This window comes from Drosophila santomea, chromosome X (assembly GCF_016746245.2).
Source record: "Drosophila santomea strain STO CAGO 1482 chromosome X, Prin_Dsan_1.1, whole genome shotgun sequence".
In the NCBI taxonomy this organism is placed as follows: Eukaryota; Metazoa; Arthropoda; class Insecta; order Diptera; family Drosophilidae; genus Drosophila; species Drosophila santomea.
The window spans coordinates 4968807-4983653 of record NC_053021.2 but is presented as its reverse complement, the minus strand read 5'-3'; the positions used below and the strand labels follow the sequence as shown (position 1 = coordinate 4983653).

General features: G+C 36.6%; 1 protein-coding gene across 2 annotated transcripts in view; it reads left to right on the top strand.

Moving 5' to 3' along the window:
- Positions 1–919: 919 nt before the first annotated feature.
- The window catches only part of LOC120455245 (mucin-5AC), a 29505-nt gene continuing 15577 nt past the window's right edge, over positions 920–14847 (top strand). The window contains exons 1-2 of one of the 2 annotated variants that reach the window (XM_039641232.2): positions 920–1174; positions 12578–12675. The gene's annotated coding sequence lies outside the window, so the exon portion shown is untranslated. The remainder of the gene's footprint in view (positions 1175–12577; positions 12676–14847) is intronic. The other variant, XM_039641230.2, reaches the window with a different exon arrangement.

The window sequence follows — 14847 nt, the reverse complement described above, 5'->3', positions numbered from 1 at the left end:
CAAAACAAAAAATAACTTCATTTAAAAAAATGACACAAAGTGGTCTAAAAATCGTTTTTCTGTTTTTTTGCGTAAATAATTATCAGTAATTTGATCACAGCATTTGAAATAGTGGTCCAAATATGGTCCGTTTTGTTGTGTTTACATTGAATCAATGATCATTCGTAACTAATGCTCCAGCAATAGCAGCTACTATAGAATTAGTTTCAATTTTTAAATTTTTAAATTTTTTAAATTACAATGTCCATGTTTACATTTGAGGTCTCAATAGTTATATATTTTGGTTTAGCCAGTAAGAACTTAAATTTACCTTTATTTTTCCCCTGACGGCAAATGTCCGAAAGTATAGTGGCTCTCTTTTTATTTCTGCAGATCCGTACCTCTTTCCACGTCAGAGCTGACAGCTGCGTGTAGCTACTGGCAAAAAAAAAGGTAGCTCAGGCACCTAAACTTGATCAAAAACACATTATTGGTATCATCTACTGCCACAAAAATACATAACTTATACTTGGTATTTTTTAAAATACATTGTAAGAGTAGTTTAGTTAAGTAGGACTTTTGAGAAGCGCAGAGAAGGGCATATTTAGTATTTAGTATTTTGTAGTATTTAGTAATATTAATTATTACTTTTATTACTCAGCGACCAGAAACTGGCCTCAATATACGTGGGCTCAAATACTCATCATTAGGCAAGTCTGTTGAATGAATGAATGTGGTTTAAAGATTCTTAAATATATATCAACACGTTTTTCTATCTAAATCCATCCTAGTACTTATTTATTGTTAAGTAATTTAAAAATGTTTTTACTTAAATTTGGCGGGCAAAAGTGTGCCCATTTAATGTGGTTTTTTCTTTCACACTGTTACTAGTATTTATGAAATGTCAACATGTGTGCGTTGCAATGTGAATGTCAAATATAACCGGGCAGCAGAAGCAACAACAACAAACAAACAGGAAAATAAACGACAAATCTACCAACAAATTGTCAACTATTTTCTCTATTTTTTTTTTTAAAGTGCGAAACTATCATAACGAGCGCCAAGTCAAGTTGAGTGAAAGGATTTATTTTCCCTCTTTCGTGCGGCAAAACTAAATAGTGCATGTACCCAGGAAAATATATTTAAAAGCTTTTGAGGGATTGTTAGAAATATACATATTTGCTACTACAGAAAGGTAAGAAGCTGCAGAAAACAATTGCTGTTTTGTGTTTTTTACAAGCACTTTAAGCAAATAAATGTTTTTTTAGTTGACGTCAGTGGTCAGATCAAAATTTTTTTCAGTTTTTAACCCTTATTGTGTGGCCCTCTCACTCACACCTATATATGTATGTAGCTGTGGTATTTTGCCAGAGCTTACGTGTTGAAAAGAGGAAGAGAAACCGCTGCATACACGTGCAAAAGTTCTGAGAGCGGTCAAAAGAGAGCGAGAGAGAACGCCGTTGTTTGTTTTGAAAGCGTCGCAAAAACAATATAAAAAAGGTCATAAAAACTAACACACACAGACTTGCAGCTGAAGAAAACCCAAAAGCAAATTCGCAGCTAGCTAAAAACCAAAATAAATATAATTTATGAAATGTACTTTTGCTAAAGTTCAACACACCTTTATCTCTCCGCCAAATTTGTTTGCCATATCTCGTTCTCTCCTTTCTGCGTAAACAAACGAAAAAGCTTTTCAAGGAAAAAAAGAAACACAAAAACAAAAATCTAATAATCAGAAGACTTCTAAGACAAAAACCAAAAAAAAAACGTTTCTCTTCATCACTCTTCGTACCTGAGTTTAGCCTTCAAATTTGCTTAGATTTCGCCTTGACCATAGCCTAGAAATACTCGAAAAAAGTACTATCAACTCTCAATAAGTTCAACGTTACATTTTGAACTTTAAATAAATGCAGATATTAAATGGAATTTACTTCACTTTAAAAATTAAATAATAACTAGATTTCGGTGAACATCGTCAACGATATGGAGTCTTCACTGTACCTGTAGCGTTTTCTCTTTTCTCATTTGCGTCAGCGAAAATAGATGGCATAATCGGGGGCGGTATTAGGGGGTGGCAAAAAAACAAGCACCAACAAAATTGCATAGAGCCGAATAATCGCTTGGAAAAAGCAAGCGACGAAAAACGCAAAAAAAAAAAAACGCGAAATGTTAGTAAACTTTTTCAAGGTCACCTCAAAAGCATGAACTAATACTAATCAAAAGCTAAAAGAAGCAAAAGACTGCAGTTCCATGAGTCAGTTTCAAAAATGAAACAGGGCGAAGAGGGGAAAAAACCAATTTGAAATTTATTTGTGAAAATTTCTGTCTCTCTAGAATGTAGATTAATATATTTATTTGTGTACATATTGTAAAGAAATAATTAATTTATGTATCCGAATATTGATACACTTTGTATTTACAAAATTGTACTTTCAATTAGTTTCAAAGTGGTTGCCAGATTTTATTTTTTCATACCAAAACTTTAAAACTAAACCATTTGCCTTAAAAAATATATATTAATCATAAAGTGTACAATAATAATAATAAAATAATAACATTTGACAAGTTTTGATATTCAACAAATCATTGCGTTCTATTAACGAGCGATTACTGTACTCGTATTTATTTGCGAAAGGTGGGTTATATCATGTGATCCAGAATTGTTTGAAATGTTTGGGCTTAAAAGTTCGAATGACAACATCTAAAAAGACTTCTAGAACTTATTAATTTTGTTAAAATCCAATTTATAGGTAATTCTTATGTGCATTCACTTGCTTTTGATTGGTAGGCTTCAATTGTATGCAGTAATAAAAAAAAAATGAAATGAAATGAAATGATAAATAAAATTGCGTTTGCTTGTTTGTGTTTCAACTTTTTTTCTTTGCTTTTGTCAACGCGACTTGGCTCACGTTGGCAAAACAAAGTGCAAAACAAAGAAGAGGCGGATGAATGAGAAGAGGAAGATAAAGTGGGGAAAACCTTGCAGTTACAGGGTGGACTGGCTATGAGCAACTATGTATGTATGTTTGATACAAAAAGCATTTATGCATCCATCCATATATGCATGTACATATACATTCCGAGCAATAATATAAAGCCTAAAATAGTTCTTAAAAAATCATTCAATGGTCGTTAAGTACCCCCTTTAGTGCGATTACAAATGCCAATATCGTGCTGTGCATACAAGTGCAAGCGGACAGAGAGAGAGGCAAATAGACAACTAGAAAGAGAGGGCTGGCCACACGTGTTGCTAAGGAGGGTCGCTCAACTTTATCGCCCATCCACCGCATACCCTGCGAACCAACAATTTATTTATTTTTTTGCCCGAAAATATTCGCACACTCTCGCAAGCAAAATAAGAACAACAGAGTGCAAACAAATTAAATTCGCATGCGCGGATGACCTTGAGAGTTCTATAAGACGCGAGAAGCGAGACTGAGACGCTTGCAATGCGAAATGGGCAAAAAAAAATATACAACAAACATCACATACAAGAGCAAATTTTCTTTTCAACACAACCAATAAAAATTGCAATTTCGCTTGCTAATGGGAGAAAATTCTTATAAGAATTATACACCTTTGATTTTTGGGAACGGAAATTATGTATTTATAGCAGATATATTATATTCAACATTAAATGCAGATAATCTATTTATGTTTTGCATCATCAGCACATATAAATAATTTATCTATTTACCGTTATTATTAATGCGAAATGCCCCTTTATAAGTAGACATATGTACATACATACATAGTAATATTTTTTAACTTTTGGCAATGTTCGTTCACGCCCCCGTCGGAGCAAAAAGTGAAATCGTTTTTACGTATTATTTTGCAGCTTTTCAAAATAAAACCCAAACGAGCAAACGATACCAAAATTCATAATAAATAAAAAATTGTATACATGTTCACACATACAACAATATGGATAAAGCAGCAAAACAATAATATCATAAAAAATAAAAACAAAAGGTGATGGCCAGTCAAGAAGGCCTTAACCCCAATAAATGTGTAAAAACAATTAAAAAGCAACAAAAAAGCATAGGCAAAAATGTAAACAATAGCAACAACACCATAACAAACGCGTCGCAGACCAAATGAAAAAAAACATAGCATTGCTAGTTTATTGTGATTTGTGGGTGGTGAAAGTAAAAATAATTTTCTTAAGGTACCTTGCTTGCAGACTTTAGTCTAAATATGAAAATTACAGACAAGAAACATTCAAATTTATCATACAAAATAACTAGCAATTAAAGATAACGCAACGGAATGCCGACAGATGGCGCCACCTGATGATATCAGATAACAGACAGAAAATATAACTCATACGGAATAGATATTAATCTATGTAGCTACTTACATAATCTTAAGATCCAAATGCAAGATTATTTACAAACACTCAAATAAACACATTTGAGAACCAAAACGAGTTCAGTTACGATCATTATATAACGAACTGGAAAACAAAACCTTGAGACACAAAAAAGCGAAAAAATAAATAAATAAACTACAACAAATAAAGCAAATTGTCTGATTTTTTCAAGCTAGCAATTGCAATTATTTCAACATTAAAAGTTATTTGGCTGCTGCAAAAATTAATTCGATTTTAATTTGCCGAGTATAGGGCTGTGTTGCTAGCTCCTTTCTGCTTCCGATTTCTGTCTCTGTTCGATTTCGGTCTTATAGAGTGGAGATATATATACATACATACGTTTGTCGATCCGATCAGTACATCGGTTTGGAACTATGTATGTGAATGTATATTTATTTAATGTATTAAATAAGATTTGTAATAATCCCTTTTACACATGGTTTCCGTCTTAATTCCTTCAGTTAACATTGCATTTTTTTTGCTTTGTTACGCCGCTGACGTCAGCGACGCCGGCAGCGCTGCAAGCGTCGCAGTCGACGTTAGCAGAGGCGTTGTAACACAGTCTCACTTTATGGGGGCTCAGGAAAGGGGGGCATTAGTCACTTCTGACAGTCACAGACTAAATGGCACTTGTAGTCCGTTCATAGAAAAAAAATTGGGAATGGGGGCTAAGGTTGGGGAGCCGAAAGGCGCCCTCCCTTCTCTTTCGTTGGCTATAACAAAAGTTAGGTAAAGCGAAAGGCTGATAAGCTAAAAAGTGAGTAATGCTTAAAGCATACAGTTTCAAGTGACGAATTTCAGGTGTCTGAATAAAGTAGTTTAAAACTTATTGTGTGTATCACAATGGAAGACAAATAGCTAACTAAATGATTTCCCTCGAACAATTTCAAGCCGAAATTCCGTTTACCTAGCACTATTTATAAAAATAATAATTAAGCGGCGATTTTGTAATCAATATTACATAATTAAAATTCGAAGTAAAGCTGATGCACTACATATAATGCAATTACCAAGTATTAGTAATAAATTGACACTTCCTAGAATTGAAAATAAACATCGAAAAATTAAAGCTCATACTCTTAAGAACTGCTTTCGAGCGGAACTTCAAAGGAAATACAAAGTATACAATTTTCCCACACGCTTGTTAAATATTAATCAACAAAAACCTGCAGAAAAAACAGCGAACAGCCGAAAATTATAAATAATTATTTTTGTCACATTTTCAATGTCAACGTTGTCATACATTTTCAGCACAAAAATTAGCAATATTTTTGTTTTTCCTCTCAATTTCTGTTTTTAGCTAGTGCACTCTGAATTTTCAAATTGTTTTATGTTACTTGCGTCATATTGAAAATTCCTTGGTTTTTTGTATAAAATTTCAATGCTTTATTGTTTTGATGTTTTAGGAACGCTTTTCAGTAACATTTTCGTTCTTATTTGCTTATTTTTTTTTTAATTTTGTTAAGTTTGTTGTCTTATATGTTTGTTTACATTGATTTTATTTTGACGGTTTTTTTAAATTTCGGTATTATTTTTATTTTTAAAACATTATTATTTTATTATACAATTATTTTCATAAATTTGTTACTGATTTCTGTCATTCATTGTTCGTTGGGCAAAGAGAGAGAATGAGACAAAGAGAGTGGGAAGAGAGTCTGTATTTTTCATATATTGCACATGCCTCGATAAATGTGTGGGTGTGTGTGTCAGTTTTGTATCTGACATCAGCGACAACAATAACAAAGCAGCGTGCAAAGCTAAAACCAAATCGAAAAAGAAATGAAAGAAACGAAGACAACAACAAAAGGTAAACCAGTAAACACGTCAGCCAAGTCATTGAACACAAAAAAACATGCAAAGAGCGTGTGGCGAGAGAGTAATAAAGAGGGGAAGCAATTACAGTGCGAGGGAGACGTCTAGATGGAAAAAAATTAAGAGCAAACGAGAGGGAGAGGTCGTTTGCGTGGCAGCTTTTGGCTTTGCCAAAAGAAAAGGCAAACAAACCGAAGCTGACACGTGAGCTTAGCAAAGAGCGAAAAAAAGAGAGAGATGAAGAGTTAATGGTTTAAAGCGGCATTCGAAGAGAATACAGAGAACGCTAAAAGATAAGAACAAAATAAGTTTTAATAATTTAATTAAAATTACAAGCTATCACAAAAATGAAATAAACGGAACGACACAAAACACAAAAGAATTTGGATTTAATATAAAATTGTATAACATAGACAGGGAAAGTAGGATACAAGCATATGTAATTAAAACTGCAAGCAGACGCTTTAAGAATACCCAAAATATTTTTTAGATCCAGCAAACTAAAACAGAATACAGCTTACAATGTTATGAAACATTATGACTAAGTTAGTTATCTCTCCTAAGAGAGAGCCACATCTGCATTTTGCATTTGCAATGACAACACCCCAAAATGCACACACGCAAGAACAAAAGCAAACAGAAAATACAAATGCTCGCTCTGTCCTTGTCTTTCTCTCTTGTTTTTGTTTTTGTGTCGCGTGATTTAGACGAAGCCGAAATAGCGGTAAACACAGCGATAACACAAACACGCACTCCCTCTCCCACCCTCCCACGCTTTTGGAACCACCCACTCGCGTCGCTCTCTTTCCTCTGGGCCTCTTCAAGCTAGTATAACCATCTCGCTTATGCACGCTGCCAACGCCTGCCGCTTATTATTGTAGGTCATAAATGCATGCACATGACTGCACTTGGTGTAAGTGAGAGGGGAAGAGTAAAACGAGAGAGGCTGGGTTTCTGTGTGTGTTTTGGGGCTACGTGTACAATTTGAATGCGCTACATTGTTATTGAGGAGCGTTCAAACCCCGCAGATGAATCATTGTGAAAAAAATTTAAGTTATTTCATATACAATGTTACAGTGAGGTGGGAATTTTCGATACCATTTTATGAAAAAATAATAAGCGCACTCCCGCCTTATCTATTAGAATCCATTGTTGTCGTATTAGCATCAGCATAAGCATAAAAAATAAGAAAAAAATTAGTAATCTCGCTTTCATTCATTTGTAAGTTTGCGCTTACATTGTTTAGGTACTTGGTTTATAATATTTTCATTATTGATATATATATATTGTAGCGGATCGTTGAATTCTTGAAAGGCCGCTTTATTCTGCTCTTCTTCTTCCCTGCTGCTTCCTCTTCTTCAACTGCTGTCATAATCAAAGCGAACGCTCTGTAATTAACAGTGTCTGCGTATGAGTAGGGGTACTGGTGAATCTGGGCGCAAGAGAGTGGATGGCAAAGAGAGAGAGAGAGAGAGAGAGAGAGAGAGAGAGAGATAGAGAGAAATGTGGAGAGACTTTGCTTTTGTAACTTTCGTAAAACGTTTGTTTTTGCTTCTGATGGCAGAAGCCCCCCTTTTCTACCCATTCTTTTCATATGTATTTGGTAGCATTCAAGTCAATGTTACTTGACATTTATCTTAAAACTTTGGTTAATGAGCTTTTTTTCAAAAACCGAATGTACTAACCAGTTATAAATTGAAGACAACAAGAAGCATAAAATATAAATCAAGAGGCTGTGATGTCAACGTGACGTATGCGCAATGTGCAATGCAGAAAAACCCGCGAGCAACCGCAAATAGAGAGAGAGAAGAGAGGAAAGCAGCGACTGTACTTTGTTATTGTTTTTTATCCGTCTCTGTTAATTAATTTTCATTTAGGACTAATCATTGTCATTGTCTCTCATTTGGCTTGCACTTTTTAGCAATATTTTGAGCATATCTATCAACAATTATACAATTTCTCAAAAATATATACATATGTATATATTCTTTGTTTTAATCTCTTTTTTTGTAACTTCGGACTTACCCAAATGCATATCCCGAAAAGTCGAAAAGCCAAATTCGAATTTCTAGTGAAAATGTCAAATTATAGAGTTGATAAGAGAAGTTATGGTATACATTTCGATAATCGTAGAAACTAAAAGGAACAAGGCTGATAGTGAAAAAAGAAATTGTGGGTTGTGATAAAAGGAAGTGTTTTACGACTTGATAAGGTTATATTTCTACAATGCACATTCATGAGTGCATTTTCAAGGTTTCCATGTATATTAATCTACTTTCTAGGTTTCAATTAAATTTCCAACTACCAAAAGTAAATCGAATCAAATAAAGATTGTAAGTTACTATTTTGCAAATTTCATATTCATACATATGTTCTGGAAAGTAGATTACTATTCTTTACACTGTGCGAAGTTCCTCTTGCGCCAAAATAAACAAGACGAGCAGGAAAATAAGGAAACGCCAGCGAAGAAAGGGGAAAATGAACTCGGTAAAGTGGCAAACTGGCTGAACGTGCCAAATTCCAATTAGCTGGGCACTTTAGTGGCTCCCCACTGTGTTTATCTGTGTCTATGTCTCTGGAGTCTGTGTGCTTAAACCAAGTTTACTGTACATTGTTTCAGTTTTGGCTTGTTTCGGCATGGCTTTTTTTTGGGCGTATTCATCGAAACATTTTTAAGGCGATCATTTTAAGCAATATCTAATTATAATTTTCTGCAATATTACAATTATAATTCCCACATCAATCTAGTCGAAATGTTGTAAGTAATATATGGTAAGTAAGTGGTTCTTTATGAGGTTCTATCTTTATGTTGCTCCTGTTTTACTCTTTTGGCCCTGAAAGTCTAAAAAGAAAATAGGAGAAAAGAGCGCACGAAAAGATTCTCAACGGACTTGTCCTCCCCCTTTTTGCCCCTGTAATCCTCGGTCTTTGTTGTTTTTGCCGCCTTATCAACGAGAACAGCAACAACAACAACAGCATCTAAGACACATTTGCTGATTATGCTTCCGCCATACAAAAAGTGAAATAAAAATGCATGAAGACTACAAAAAAAGGGGGAATAAAATAAAATCAAAAGAGCCAACAGGCTAAAAATGAAAATCTCGAGGAAGAAGAGGGTGAAGAAGGAAAAATAAGCCCTCATTCAGCTCTTAATCTCCCTCTCTCTCTCGTTCCTCCACTCATTGATTCCCCTTATCTTTATCTTCTTTTTTTCGCCTGATAAGTGCCTGCATTTTCTTTCTTGTTTTTATATATGTGTTTGCACTTTGACATTGGTTTGCGTGGATTAGCTGAAGCTAAAACCCAGTGCGTTCTGCTTGGGAAAACCCAAAGTGGACTGCACAAATACAGTTTGGAATTTATATTTACTTTTATTTTAAAATGTTTTTAATAGGTAGTCGAAAATGTGCCATATTTGGTGATTTTATCTACCCCTAAGATATTATAAAAAACCTTGTGACTTTCTTTTCAACAACAAGCAATCTACTTACATATGTATGGCTCTGAACAAAGGTCATCTGTACTGCTGACGAATTGGCCGAATTTAATCCGTTTCTGTATCGGCTTACAAAGCCGAACGACTTTTGCTTTACCCTGCCATATCATGTGCCCGGAAAGAAGAAGCAGCGGCCGAGACAGCGTTTTGAAAGTGAAAAGTTGAAAACAGCCAAAGTGCAACCCCCTCATACTCAGTAAACCCTCATTTGTACAGCTCCCGCTCCCCTCCGAGGTTTCGCCACTTTTGAAATTTGTTTGCTGCTAATTAGAGTGCGGCACTCTGATTACACACACACACACATGTTCACCTTGTGGGGAAAATGTAAGAAAAAAAAAACGAAGATACTTTGTTGATAAAAACAAAACGAACAACCAAAGAGAGGGAAAAGTGTTTGCTCACGTCTTGCCAGAAAAAAAATGTGTTAAAAAAATAGGGTAAAAGGAACCTGAGGGGAGCCCACACAGAATATAATAATTTCGCATTTCACAATTAAAGCTATATACTCTTGATCAGAATCAACAGCCGACTTGATATACACAGCCATGTCCTTCCGTCTGTCCGTTTGTCTGATTCTACGTAACGTAGTCCCTTATTTAAAGAGAAACATTCCAAAAGTGTACCTTCTGTGCTCTTCTTTTTAATATGTTGTAATGGCTGCAAGGGTATATACGGTTCGGCTTGCCAGAGGCAGCTTCCTTCCTGTTTGCCCATATGAGCCCAGAAACCATCGTCATCGACATCAGACGTCGGTTTACTTGGCCAACCGAAAAGTGGGCGCTGCATTTTACACTCGAGCGCCTTTGTCACTCGGGTCAGAGTGCAAAGGGGTCGGAAAAAAAAGGAGAAATGGGCGCCCATGTTTCTTCTTTTTTTTTTTGCTTTACACATACATACATATGTTCATATCTGTATGCATGTGTGTGTGTGCAAACACTCAGCTTGATTGATTTATGCATGCAAATGCACTACGGCAAAAAGAAAAAGCAGCAGAACCAGAATAAGAGGTTTAAAGAAGAAAACTACAAGAATAGCAGAAGCGCAGCATAAAGACTGCATCGCGGCTCTTTATATTTTCCGCAGAACACTTTTGCTATTTTTACCCGGAATTTAATTAAGTTAAGACCGCTCATCTTATCTTGCCGCCCCTCCCCGCCTCCATTTTCCGCAGCAAACGGGAAATAGTGTTTATGAGAGTGTTTATGATATCGACAGCTGAGATAACTTTTTTATGCTTTCCTAATATAATTCAGTGGGCTACTGGGGATATTCGGAGAAAGATCGTGTGTGGCGAATTGCAAACTACGTCGGAATGACGTGGAAAACCGAAAAAATGAAACTGAAATCGAGCCTAGCTGTTGTTGTCTCTGCGCACCACCCCACCCACCGATTCTCCATCTCTCCTGTTCTCCATTTTCTATCTCTTGCTCGTATTCAGCGCGTGCTGATTGCATTTATGTCAACGTTCGTTTTCAATGTTAAATGTCTCACACAAATTAAGGGGGTGGCAAACATGCAGGGGCGTTACAAAAATAAGCAATGAAAAAAAGGGGGGTATAGGGGTGGAGTTGGGGGCTTGAATGCATAAAGCAAAGCGAAAATTATGCATGAAATGTGGCATAAAAGTTGCATATCGTTGCCTCCGCAGTTCTCCGCAATTCTCCGCTTTTCGCTGTTGCTCTCTGATTCTCCGCAGTGCTCTCCATGTGCAGCAAACATGTCCAAACACGCACACAGGCACAGGCTGATTGCATTCGCCAATGTGATGGTGTGCAATGAAAGGGGTGAACGCCACAACAGCTAAATAACAAGTACAATGGATCGAATTCATGTGAATCGCCAGCAAATTATTCATGCTAACAACTATACTAACTAATGTCAAACAATCAGATTTATACATGTTCCTGTAGCTTTATAAATCAAGTCGTACCTGCTGTATTTTAAAAAGATAACAAAAAAGTCCACTACAGTGGGCTGTCGGGCCCACTGTGCCGTAGGCCCGCATAGTACCGAAGGCACAACAACACGTGAGCAACAACAATCAGACATTGATGATGGGGCAAGCCCATATAATCAAAGTCGGGAGAGTCAGAGTCAGGGCTTAGTGGCTGGGCAATCAGTCAGTCAGTCCGTCAATCAAGCGGCTATATATAGTCTCGAAAACTGCATTCACACACACACACATTAAGACACCAACGCACTGGGGCAGAGCGAGACGGGGCTACGTGTTGAAAAGAGAGGGCGAATAAGTTGACCTGTCAAGTTCATGCGATATTCGTTGCATTCAATTGAACGTCGCACTGTAGGAACAATTTGAAGGTTTTTTCGCCAGCGAATAATCCCCGGAAAATGACACTACACTCTGTTTTTTTAGCCCAATGAATTCAGAAGTAAGTTCTGAAAGCCGAATTGAAAAATATTTTATAAGGAATGCAATATGCTGCTGCAATATGATTACCCTTATTCCGTTATGTTCTCACAGATAGAAGATAATTAGAGAGATGTATGTATTATCTTATCTTTTGTGTTGTAACTTTAAGATTAAATCGAGAAATTCGTTGGAATTTTCGCGTTCCTCTTGATTTATGGGCGCGATTACGAAGCTCTCACATCTGATTGATGTTTAACCCTTTGACACCCTTTTTTCCGGCCCACCGCTTTGTTGCTGAAAACTTTTTTCAGGCAGGATTTGCGGGGTTTCAGCTGTTTTTTTTGGCTGCTTTGTTGGCTTCTTCAATTTAGATTTCATTTCCCTGTTTTTTTTTTTGCAGCATGAAGAGGTGGGTTAGGACTTGCAACCAGCTGTCGCCTTCGGGGGTTATCAAAAGTGTTTGGTTACTCCTGTTTTTTGTGTTTGTTTTCACTTGTGAATATTTCATGTGCACTCACTCATTCGCCGTCTCTTTTCCGCATTACAGCTGTCGGAAGATAAAGAAGAAGCAGAAGAGCAGCCAATTTGAAGACGACTCTTCCTGCCAGTTTGCTTTATTTTCGCCTTTTGGTTGCAATGAGCTGGGTAAGCTTATTTCCAGATACACTTCTTTTTCATTTAAGCTACCAATACAAACAAAAAAACGCTCCAATAGAAAATTTTCCACAAGTGCTCTTTGCTCCTAACAAATTTTCGTAATATATGTCGTGAAATCCGACAGAATCTTATAAATATATTTTGTAACTATTTGTACATACATAAGGCTGTCGAATAAACTTTTTCATGGTTTCCCCTTTGAAAGGGTATAAGGGTTTTTAGTACGCTTTGGGCTACCTTTCTGTCACTCTAGTCGTCAACCCCCCTTCTTATTTGCTCTTGCTTTTTGTTTAATAATTGAAATTTTCTGGAATGCCAGAAGTAAAAACACTTGCATCGTAACCTGGCACTTGTTTCGCCTGCATTTGTTGGGTTTGTGTACATACATACATATATACATATGTACAGACAAACATACATGGGCGCTATACGAAAGGGCGAAAAAAGAGAGAGGAGGGTTGCATTACTCATACGCCACGTTGTGCAGCCGCTTACTTTATTTACTTTTTGTTTTTAGTGAAACGGTTTTTGGCACGCATTTTTGTGTGATTTGTTTGACACACAAGGGCTAAGAGGTAAGGAGGGGGGAGGAATGTTGCGGGTTCTATGAAGTTCGGCGAAACTCTTGTGTACAGTTGTATTTTAAAAAATACCAGGAAAATTAAACCAGTGTTAAAAACTTTAAAACTTTTCATATAGTAAAAAAAAAAGATTAAATAATTCATTGTTACAAGAAACTCTGTCAACTTATAATATAAACCAAATATGTTTTACTTGGTATGTCAATAATTATATATTTTAATTTTTGGTCTTAATCGGTGGTGGGTGGTGGGAAATGTTTGTCGTGAATGACAGGACAGCTTTCTCTCTCTTTCTCGTTCTCTCCCTTTCTGTGCTTCTCTTTGTGTCAACATGTTGCGGCAACAAATTGTTGCACTGTTATTGTTGTTTTCATTAGACCGACTCTCCGGTTTTCATTCACTTGTTTTCTCGCCTTCTCTTTCGCTCCTTTGAGCCCGGTTTTTGCTCTGCTTTGCGCTTCCCTTCGTTCTCTTCGCTTGCTGCGCCGTCGCTTTCGACCGTTTGCCTTCCGGTTTTTTCCACTTGCAGCTTGTTTTGCTCTTCACTTCTCCTGATACCCTTTATACTGATTTAAAAACAAGTCGAAAATGTTCAAACTTGCGTTTTAAGGCCATTGCCTTATAACTTATGTATGTACATATAACCCCAAAACATCGGTATATGAACAATGATAGTTCCGCTTTGAATTTCTATGGATACAAAGTCGTTCATTAAAAAAGGTGATGCTGATAAGTTGTATTCATTTAAAAGAGCTAATCTAAATATTCTATTTAATTTTGTTGTTGGTGTTGCTCTGATTTTCCCCACCTTCTGCTGCTTACGCACACACACTAACATTATAGCATCCTGGCATCGCACCTGCGCCTTATTTTTTTGCGTCGCATTTTCCTTTCGTTTTAGGCTCTCTTTCGTCATCCTGTTAAGTCTCTCTCGCTCTATTTCTCTGCTCACCCGGGGTTCTTTTTCGCAAGCTCTCTCCCTTCGTCAAATCGCCCACGCTGCTTTTCCCTCTGCTTCTCCTTTGCGTCAGTACGTGTTTGTGTGCGTATCGAACTCCAATTAGAGCTTGTCTCGCCTTTCTCTCCTCCTCTTCCTCTTTGGACTTGATTTTCGTTTCGCGACGTCATGCACTTTGAACTTTTTCTTTTTTGCATTGCACCTGCCCCTTCCCTTTTTTCAGCCCTCCATTGCTTATGTCCTTTGCGCCTCCTTTTTTCCGTCTTCGTAGCTTCTGAAGGAATCAAGAAACACCAGTGAGTCGAATCAACGGAGGCAGATTTGAGAAGAATTCAAGAGGGATGAGAAGAATTCCCAAAGAAGTGCTAAAGAAAAAAATTCAGAGCGAGCAAAACAAGTTTTTGGACCTTTGGTTGTCCTAGTCCAAGTGAATCCAGTTGAATTAAATCAGAAAACGGTAACAAAAAGAGTTCTTCTGGAGTGTCAATAACTACTGCTTAAAAATATTGGTGAATTTCTAAATATCTAACAAAATCATACATGTTTATTATGCTTAAGGATCTTCGCAGATTCATTAATCTACAAATGTAGATTCTTAATCTCATTTAGCACTTCGTGGGA